General features: G+C 52.8%; 1 long non-coding RNA gene across 1 annotated transcript; it reads left to right on the top strand.

The window, feature by feature from the left end:
* Positions 1–869: 869 nt before the first annotated feature.
* LOC131478121 (uncharacterized) lies at positions 870–8,488 on the top strand. The gene is made up of 2 exons (XR_009244312.1): positions 870–1,007; positions 8,410–8,488. It is a non-coding gene; the product is annotated as an uncharacterized LOC131478121 (long non-coding RNA).
* The last annotated feature ends 2,285 nt before the right edge of the window (positions 8,489–10,773 follow it).

Consider the following 10,773-nt stretch of genomic DNA (forward strand, 5'->3'; position numbering starts at 1 on the left):
CAATGATTTATTCCCCAAGTGGCTGCACCGCTCAAAGCTGAGTCAATCCAAAGCCAGGAGCCAGGAACCTCTTCCAGGTCTCCCATGCAGGTGCAGGGTCCCAAGGCTTTGGACCATCCTTGCCTGCTTTCCCAGCTCACAAGCAGGGAGCTAGACAGGAAGTGGGCCGCCAGGGGTTAGAACTGGGGCCTATATGGGATCCCGGCACGTGCAAGGTGAAGATTTTACACTAGGCTACCACACCAGACCCCCAAAACAGAACATTTTTGAAACTCCAAACATGTCCCTTTAAGCACCTTTCTACTCTGTGCCCCACTGCCTGTGAGTTTGCCTGGCCTAGATGCCTGATATGGTTGGAAGTGTATAGTGTTTGTCCTTTAGTGTCTGCCTTGGTTTGCTCAGTACATTTCTAGGGCTCATTCATGCTGTGGGACATAATGGCATTTTATTCTTTTATATAAAGCTGCATTATGTAGGCAGGGACAGGCTTTTGGTGCAGCAGTGAAGAAGACATTGTTTGGAATGGCCGTGACCCATGTTAGGTGTTGCGGGCTTGCAGTTCCAGCTTCCTGCTAACACACACTGCGTGGAGGTTGTAGTAACAGCTCATGTGATTGGCTCCCAGCCACCCAATGCTGCTGCAGACACTGGGAGAGTCAGCCAGTGGGTGGGAGATCTCTGCTCTCTCTGTCGCTCAGGTGAAACAGATCATTTGGGGCTGACATTGTGGCACATCAGGTTAAACTGCCACTACAATCTGGTGTCCCCTATCAGAGCACCAGCTCAAGTCCTGACTGTTCCACTTTCCATCCCCCTCTCTGCTACTGTGCCCAGGGAAGCCGTGGAAGGTGGCCTAAGTACCTGGGCCCCTGGCACCCATGTGGCAAACGTGGTTGGAATTCCAGTCTTCCAGATTTAGCCCAGCCTCTGCCATCACAACTCTTTGGGGAGTGAACCAGCAGGTAGAAGTACTTATTCTCTCCCTCTCTGTCATTCTGTATTTCCAAGTAAATAAAACAAAATTTTGAATGAAATAACTAACCAATTTAAACAATGAAGTTGATTGTGTGGCTCCAGCACATCTGACTTCTCCGTGTGCCAGTGGGTGGGCACGGGGCTGGTTCCACATTGTGGCTCATGTGACTCCTGCTGCTGTGGTTGTGGTATCTGATGTCAACTAACGGGAGAGAAGTTGTGTGAGGCCCGAGCCATCGCCCCAAGGCACGCAGCACCCTTCCACAGCAACTCTTAGAATTCTCACATGTAAACCTGCCACAGCTTTCTGGGTTTTCTGTTTGTGCCCCTTGCTCCATCCAAACACTACAACCAACAGTTTGAGAGTGGTACAAGGTGCACGAGAATAATTAATGGGATTAAGCATTTCCTTTGCAAAACACCAATGTCAACAACAACACTCCAGTCGGCCCTGCTCAGCTGCAAGTTCCCCACTGGCCGAGTTACCCGAGTTACCCAACGAGCGATCAGAAACACATGCAAGGCCAGTGCCTGTGCTGGACAGGTGCTGACTCTTCCCTTGTGGTCATTCCTCAAGCAATAAAGCCTAATGACTCACATAGTTTCCGTTCTATAGGTATCTCAAGAAAGTATAAGGGGGGCATGTGAGCAAGTTAAACGCAAACATCAGGCCACCTGATAAACAAGACTTGGGCAGCTGTAGGCTTTGGTATCTGCCGAGGGTCTAGGAAGCAGTGTCCCTGGACCCAGAAACATGAAGGTACCCCCAAGGGGACCTAACCATCATGGTAAGAAGAAACACAGGTGCATTCCAGGGAGGTTGCCTTCCAGCCCAGGCTGCCTGGCTGAGGTCAAACTTACCGCTCCAATTAAAAAAAAAAAAAAAAAGCAGCAAAAACTCAACACTTCAAACTCTAAGCCTTAAGCCAGTACAACGCTTAGGTTCTTGGGACACTGCAGCCAGGCACCTGCCCCTCTTTCCCTTCTCCATGTGGCACTACCAGCCCTGACCCTTTCCTCCCCCAGGAAACAGACACAGTTCTCTCCTCTGTGCCCCCAGGGCGGTGCCCTTACAGCCTCTGAAGTACTGTTCCTTCCTGTCCGTGGCAATTATAGCCCTTTGCAGAGGGCCCTTCCAGACAGACAGACTGGGAGCTCCCGGCAGGAGGGCGGGCAGACTGTGGCTTTAGAATTCCACCAGCACCTACCTCAGTCAATGCTGAGTTCCTGGTGTGCCAGGGTCTTTCGTAGACTTCATCTCTAATCTCCAAACACGTGGCTGCCTGTTTACAGGGCAGGAGACAAGCTGGAGAGCTTGCCGAAGAGGAGTGAAGTCAAGCTTAAACCCAGGACCGCCAGGCTCCAAAGTCCAAGCTACACTCTGCTATCTGCCCCGAAAGGGTGGGGAGCTCTGTGGATGGGTCTTGCATGGAGCACTTGGCTTTTTACGGTTGCCTGTAAGAAATCTCTGCCTGCAGTTATTTTACTTCCTCTTTTTAAAGCTTTATTTATAAACTTTTTTTTTCTAAGATTTATTTATTTTTTTATTGGAAAGTCAGATATACAGAGAAGAGGAGAGACAGAGAGGAAGATCTTCCATCCAATGATTCACTACCCAACTGGCTGCAACGCCTGGAGCTGAGTCAATCCAAAGCCAGGAGCTTCTTCCAGGTCTCCCACGCAGGTGCAGGGTCCCAAGGCTTTGGGCCGTCCTTAACTGCTTTCCCAGGCCACAAGCAGAAAGATGGATGGGAAGTGGGGCTGCCAGGATACGAACTGACACCCATATGGGATCTTGGCGTATGCAAGGTGAGGATTTTGGCCCCTAGGCTACTGCGTCAGGCCCTAAAGATTTATTTATTTGAAGAGGTGAGTGACACAGAAAGAGCAAGAGAGAGAATCTTCTATCCTCTGGTTCACATCCCGCAAATGGCCATGACTGCCTGGATTAGTCAGGAGCCCTAACTCCGCCCATGTCTCCCATGTGAGTGGCAGGGGCCCAAGCACTTGAGCCAGCTTCTGTTGCTTTCCCAAGCCATTAACAGAGGGGTAAGTGGGAAGTGGAACAGCCAGGATTCAAACCCACACCCTGATGAGGTGGTGGGGGAGGGGAATGGCATTGCAGGTGGCAGCCTGGGCCACAATGCCAACCCCTTACTTCCTTCTTTGTACAATCTAAATAGATATTTTGATTTGGGGAGGTAACCCTTAACAAATTGAAGAAGTTGGGCCCGGCGGCGTGGCCTAGTGGCTAAAGTCCTCGCCTTGAACACACCGGGATCCCATATGGGCGCCGGTTCTAATCCCGGCAGCTCCACTTCCCATCCAGCTCCCTGCTTGTGGTCTGGGAAAGCAGTCAAGGACGGCCCAATGCATTGGGACCCTGCACCCACGTGGGAGACCTGGAAGAAGTTCCGCACTCCTGGCTTCAGATTGGCGCAGCACTGGCCGTTGCGCTCACTTGGGGAGTGAATCATCGGATGGAAGATCTTCCTCTCTGTCTCTCCTCCTCTCTGTATATCTGACTTTGTAATAATAAATAAATAAATCTTTAAAAAAAAATTGAAGAAGTTCCCATTTGCTCAGAGTTGATGTCATCACAAGTGTGTGTTTTTGTTGTTTGAGATGCGGTGAGAGAGAGATGGGTAGGGAAACAAATTCCCACCTGCCGGTTCACTCTTCGGATGCTCATGGTGGTCTGTGCTGCGCCAGGCTAAAGCCACGGGTGGGGAGGCTGGTCAGGTTCCCATGGTGGTGGCAGGAAGCCAGTGCCTTGGCCACCGCTGCAGCATTGTAGGGTCTGCATAAGTAGGAAGTGGGAGCCAGGGGCCAGAGTCGGGTTAACCCCACAATCTCTGATGTGGAACCTGAGCATCTTAATCTCTTAATCCCCAGGCAGCATATTCCTTTTTAATCACCCTCTCTGTGTCCTCTTTGGACGTAACTCAAACGAGCTCCTCTTTCTTTTCCACGCAGGAGTACACCCACGGATGACTTCCCCTTAAGCTTTGGAGCACCGTTTGCCACAGTGAGCCCTCTGGTTACTTTGGGTGAATTCGTTTCATTTCCCCGTGGATGCGGTTCTGGGGCGGGGACCACACCAGGCAGACACTGCACATTTCAGTCTGCCTTAGTAGTTCCTCAACGGCTACCCGGTGGAGAATCTGCCCTCTGTTCCGCGAACACACGCTGATGCATCAGCCCCAGCCACATCGCAGTCCTGTTATGATACCCATCGTATCGAGACAGTTACCTAACCCATTCTTAGCACTGTTCTAACTAGTGAAAGGCCTTGTCCCTCAAAAGACTTGCTTGAAAGTGACTTGCATTAAAATTTTAGTGTCAATTCACCCTGCAATTACAGTAACACTTTGTTGCTCTTAACTGCTGTAGAATCAGTGGCTGCTTACAGTTGGGATGCACAGACTGAGTAGTAGATGGATTCCTATTAAGGTCCTTTTACAGAGGGGATATGTGGGCAGATGGAGCCACTACTTGGGACACTCGTCCTACATCGGGATGAGAGGGATTGTATCCACTTCTGAGCTGGCTTCCTGGCAAGACACCAGGAAGCCATGGGCAATGGCAACATGGCCCAAATACTAAGGTCCCTGACTCCCATGGAAGAGACCCACATAAGGTTCCTGGCGCCTGACTTCGGGTGGGCTCAGTCTTGGCTGTTGGGTGCCATGTGGAGAGTGAATCAGGAGATGAAAGATCTCTCTCTTCTTGTCATTCTGCCTTTCAGACAAGTAAATAGGCAAGTGAATCTTTTAGAAAATGACAGGAGGCAGGCATTTAGTGCAGTGGTTAAGATGCTCCTCACGGGCCCAGCGTGGTAGCCTAGCAGCTAAAGTCCTTGCCTTGCATACACCAGGACCCCATATGGGCACTGGTTCTAGCCCCCCTGGTAGTCCTGCTTCCTATCCAGCTCCCTGCTTAGGACCTGGGAAAGCAGTCGAGGATGGCCCAAGATGTTAGGACCCTGCATCAACGTGGAAGACCTTGAAGAAGCTCCTGGCTTCGGATGAGCTCAACTCCCGCCATTGCAGCCACTTGGGGAGTGAATCATCAGACAGAAGATCTTTCTCTGTCTCTCCTCCTCTGTATATCTGACTTTCCAATAGAAATAAATCTAAAAAAAAAAAAAAAAAAAAAGATGCTTTTCAGATACCAACAGCTCTATCAGAGTGCCCAGATGGAGACCAAATCCAGCCTCCAGTTCTGGCTTCCTGCTAACAGACACGCAGGGAGGCAACAGGTCAGGCTGCATGAACATGGATCCCTGCAGAGCCCGTGGGAGATGCGCATGCTCTTGGCTCTTGGCTTTGGCCTGGCCCAAGCTCAGCTGTTGCTGGCATTTGGGAAGTGAACCAGCCAAATGAGATCTCTTTGCTTGCCTCTATACTTTTTAAAACAAAGGATGAAATTAATGATCGGTTTCTAACAGGAAGGTTACAATGTGAAATAGGCCAAGTTGGATGGAGTAACAGAAATGAGGTGGAATTCTTGAGTTTCTTTACTGTGGACCCCATTTGTTAAAAATCCCAGCTCTTTTTGCCAGCATCGCCCAGGATAGCAGCCCAAGCTCAGCTCGGGATGAGAGCTGCCAGCTCCTGCCCGTGGTCCCCACCCCACTCATCTGCTTCGCCTAGCCCTGGAGCTCCCATCCATAGAGATGAATGGGCCCCGTGCCAGACCAGATGGCAAAGATGGAAAAACTGCCAAAGAGGAGGCAAACAGGAAACGGAGAGGGAGCATGGGGGAGGGGCAGCCCAGACCCTCTCCCCCAATTAATCCTTTGATTCCTGCAGGAATCAAAGCATCCACAGCTGCCTCAGCAGAGAGCCTACACTAAGGGTTTCCAGTTCCCCGGGAGGAGGAGGAGGGATAGGGACCCTTGCAGGCTCAGCCGCTTCACAGGAGCATTGAGTCGTGCAGACACGCCCACCTGTGACACCCCCGGAACTGTGCACGCGGCTTCTCAGTGGGATGGAAATAGCGTTGTGCACGCAGCCCCGTGCGGTGCAGGGTCAGGCCAGACCTAGAGTCAGAATGCCGTGCCCCACAGATCTCAACTCCAAGTCATGGAAGGGTGTCACGTGACCGCCATCCACATGGACGCGTGGAGCGGTGGCTCATCCCACATCAACCAGTGCAGCCCCCTAGCTGCCCCCTTCTGCCCCCTGTGTCTGTGTCCTCATGCCACCCAAGGTGCACAGCTGGGCACCAGGCGCTTACCTCTCCCGGGTCTCTGGGACCTGTCTCATTGCCCTCTGAGCTGGGCTGGGCTCTGCCAGGGGCAGGCAGGCAGGGTTTTTCTTTTTTCTTTCTTTCTTTTTTTCTTCTGCCACAGGCAGGAAGTGACAAGAGGGGAGGCCAAGCAATCGAGCAGGCAGTGACAGCGTGATTCTTCCCTCACTGTCCACACATCCTGCCCTCAGCAGCCTCCTTCTCTTGACAAGTGGCCACAAGGCGGACAGGGAGCAGAAGTGAAAGGACTGGGCTGATGGCTGCTCTGAAAGGGGTCTAACCTCTCCCCTGCACCTTTCTCTCTGTGCCTCTCCCCCTTCGCCCCCCTCACCACCTCACTCCTCCCCCTGCCCCTCCCCTCCGCACGTGCCAACAACCAATAACCTTGCTCATTCCCTCTCTTTGACATTTCCCATCCTTCTGTTTCTTTTGATCTCCATTTCATAGGAGGAGAGGTTGAAAAGGATAGTTGGGATTTCCCCATCCTCCTTTTCCTGAAGATTAGCCCTGGGTCTGGTGCAATGGCTCAGTTGGCTAATCCTTGCCTACCAAGCACCAGGATCCCACATGAGTGCTGGTTGGTGTCCTGGCTGCTCCTTTTCCCGTTCAGCTCCCTGTCTGTCTCTAGAGGACAGTCCAAAGCCTGGGGACCCTGTACCTGCGTGGGAAAACCAGAAGAGGCTCTTGGCTTCGGATCAGCTCAGCTCCAGAATTTTTGGCCACTTGGGAAGTGATCCAGCAGATGGAAGATCTTTCTCTGTGTCTCCTGCATTCAAATGGGAAACCTTAATGGAGTTTCCTTCTGGCTTTGGCTTGGCTCAGCCATTTTCAGTCATTTAGGGAATGAACCAGTGGATGCAAGTTGTCCACCCCACCCCTCTCTTGTCTTTGTAGCTCTGCCTTTAAAACCTTGAAAATTTTGGGGCAAGCATGGTGGCCTAGTGGCTAAATCCTTGCCTTGCAACTGCCAGGATCCCATATGGGCACCAGTTCACGCAGCAGAGGATGGCCCAAGGTACCTACGTGGAAGACCAGGAAGATCCTCCTGGCTTTAGACAGGCTCAGTTCTGGCTGTTGTGGCCACTTAGGGACTGAACCAGCAGACAGAAAATCTTTCTCTCTTTATCTCTCTGTAAATCTGCCTTGCCAATAAAAATAAACCTTTATAATAAATACATAACTCTTTAAAAAATATTGAAAAAATTCTAAAGGCTTCTTCACACCCACATAAAGAGGCACCCCAAATAGGCCCAAGTGTGTGAAGCCTATAGCTCTGAGGAAAGCCTGAGGAAAGCCTGGAGCCTGGAGCTTCTTCAGGAGCCGGGGCAAATGCTGCCTGTCAGCTTCCCGGGTCTGAGGGCCAGGGGTGCGGTGTGGAGGTGCAGGTGGCATGGGGTCAGAGGGAAGGCCACGTGAGAAGGCCCCCTGTGCCCAGGGGCACGATCTTCCCCCGGAGGGCAGACGGGCTGGCGTGGGCCAGGCCAGGTGTCTGTCTAATCGCCGGCCCGCTTCTCCCCAAGCTCCCTGCCTGCTCTCCTCAAGCATCTGCAGCATCATTGGCAGTCACATCTCCTGCTCTGGGCACACTGACCCCATTTCTCTCCCCTTCACCCTGGGCCAAGCCAGAAAGCCAAGGTGGCCTCCAGCCTGCTAATTAGTCTCTCCAGATGTGTGAGACCAGATGTCACCTTACCACTGGTTGTCTCTCTCCCTCCACCCTGTTTTTCAAGAGCTGGAAAAACAGGAAATAAAGTCCCAACCAAGACAGAAGCCGTGGAAAGAGGCCGGGCTCCCTACTGACCTGTGGCCTGTGGCTATCTCACCCTCCCTTGGGGCCTGGCAGAGCCAGCCTCCTGGAGCCAATCTGCTGAAGGCTTTTGGACTCACTGACCTCGCTTTGAACTTGTGCCACCTGACTTCAGCCCCCACCCTTTCTGCCTGCTCCTTCTCTTCGGCGTCTACTGTGTTCTAAATGTTCCTTCAATCAACTTCTCTGTGTTGGTGGGGTACACCCTGTGGGGGGACAGTGACAGGCCATCAGACAGACAAGGCTGGGCTCTGGTGGGCCAGGGAGCCAGGAGGTGAGGCGCATACACATACACACACACACACACACACACACACACACACACAGAGTTTCCACATCCCCTTAATCCTTGTCCAACTCTGACTCTTACCTAGGAGTGTCCTGGAGACAGTCTGGTGGATGTCCTTAATTGCAGGTGACACACGGGTGAGCAGCTCTCCCCCTCCCCCAATATTTCAGTGTTCAGCATCCCAGCTATCATCCCCTTCATGCCACTACCATGAGCCGCGCTCTTGTCACTGTGAGGGGGACAATCAGGAGCCTTCTGGGCTACTTTCCCTATCAGGTGAATTCCTGGGGATATGAAGGTAGTGCTTCCAGAAGCTTCCATTTGGATCCACCTGGGATGACTGGGAACCCACATTAAAAGCAGGAACCCATCTGTGGTGGTGAATCCATTAGCAGAGTTTAACCAGGTCAGCTCTGTTGAGTAGGCAGAGGGCCTGGCCCTGGGGGAAAGGTGAGTCTATGTGTGGGGTGCAGGTTGGGGGAAGCAGCAAACAGTCCCACCAGGGCCCTCCTTGGGAAGCCTCGATTCAGCTTGACAGTGGGGGCCTAAGGGGTGGAGAGGAAAACCCTTGGGGAAGTCCAGAATGGGGCCACCAGGAGAGTAGGCATGCTGGCTGTCCCAGCTTCCATTTGACAAGATCTGTGGGCAGTAGGCAGCTCTGGGGCCCTTGCTTCAATTCAGAAAGGTTTTCCAGATAAGGAACCCTCATGGCCGTCCCCACCAGTTCCCCATTTCCACTGGAGAGTCGCCACCCCTGTACCCACTCTGCACTTCCACCCCCGCCTGGGACACCCCCCGTACCTGTGTTCCTTGTCGCTCTGCCGCTTGCCCCAAGTTGCCTTCCCCTGCCTGCTCTGGACTGGGCTGGGCTGGGCTGGGCTGGTAGGACCTGCTCCTGGGCCGCAAGGAGACACACCCACCTCCACTTACAGCACACTTCCCTCCTCCCAGCTCCTTGTACTCACACATCTCGGCCAGCAGCCTGCGAGGAGGGAGCTGGATCTCAGAGGACTTCAGGGGGGAGCGGCCAGAGAAGAAATTCCTGCAGCTAATGACTTCATCCAGCCAACACTCGCCAAGTACATCTGCCTCCACCACCCCAATCACACACGCACTCCCCAGTTTCCGGGAACTCAGGCTGGCACACCCACCCACCAGTGCCTGATGACTAACAACCCACTAGCCTCTTGCTGTGCGTGTGCACTGGTTCTGGGCCATCTTTCTTTCTCAGATCGGCTAGGTGGTTTAGCCCACATCCCAGTTTGGGACTCCTCTGTGGGGGTAGGGGCGGCCCCCTCTGCAGAGGACGCGTGGCTCACCTACCACAGCAGCTGCTAGGCTACAAGGTTCCTCTTGGCTCTAAGTAGCTTCCCCTGGCCTCAGAGCCCTGGAAGATCAGGTGCTAGCCCCTCATCCCCAGACCCCCCTGGCCAAGCTCCATCTGTGAACAGCAGCCGTGACCAATAAAGAAAACCAAGTTTCCGGGGAGGTAGTTGAAAAAGACATCTGGTGGGGCCTGGCGCAATGGTTCAACCGGTTAACCCTTCATTTGCAAAGCACCCAATCCCATATGGGCTCCAGTTCTTGTCCCAGCTACTCCACCTTCCACCCAGTTCCCTGCTTGTGGACCGGGAAACCAGTAGAGGATGGCTCAAAGCCTTGGGACCCCTGTACCCATGTGGGAGACCCGGAATAGGTTCCTGTCTCCTGGCTTTGGATCAACTCAGCTCCGGCCATTATGGCCATTTCAGGAATAAACCAGAAGATGGAAGATGTTTTTCTCTGTCTCTCCTGCTCTCAAAAAGTCTGCCTTTCCAATTAAAATAAATAAAACTTTTTTTTTAAAGATTTATTTTTATTACAAAGTCAGATACACAGAGAGGAGGAGAGACAGAGAGGAAGATCTTCCGTCCGATGATTCACTCCCCAAGTGAGCTGCAACGGCCAGTACACGCCAATCCGATGCCGGGAACCAGGAACTTCTTCCAGGTCTCCCACGTGGGTGCAGGGTCCCAATGCATTGGGCCGTCCTCGACTGCCTTCCCAGGCCACAAGCAGGGAGCTGGATGGGAAGTGGAGCTGCCGGGATTAGAACCAGCGCCCATATGGGATCCCGGGGCATTCAAGACGAGGACTTTTAGCCGCTAGGCCACGCCGCCGGGCCCAGAATAAATAAATCTTTAAAAAAATTTAAAAGATGGGCCAGGTACAATAGTGTAGTGGTTGGAGTTCTTGCCTTGCATGTGCCAGGATCCCATATCGTCACTGGTCCTCACCCCAGTGGCCCTGCTTCCCATCCAGCTCCCTGCTTGTGACCTGGGAAAACAATTGAGATGGCCCAAAGCCTTGGGACCCTGCACCTGGATGGGAGACCCGGAAGAGCTCTTGGCTCCTGGCTTCGGATTGGCTCAGCCCCAGCTGTTGCAGTCACTTGGGGAGTGAACCATCG

The sequence above is a fragment of the Ochotona princeps genome, chromosome 27 (assembly GCF_030435755.1).
Source record: "Ochotona princeps isolate mOchPri1 chromosome 27, mOchPri1.hap1, whole genome shotgun sequence".
In the NCBI taxonomy this organism is placed as follows: Eukaryota; Metazoa; Chordata; class Mammalia; order Lagomorpha; family Ochotonidae; genus Ochotona; species Ochotona princeps.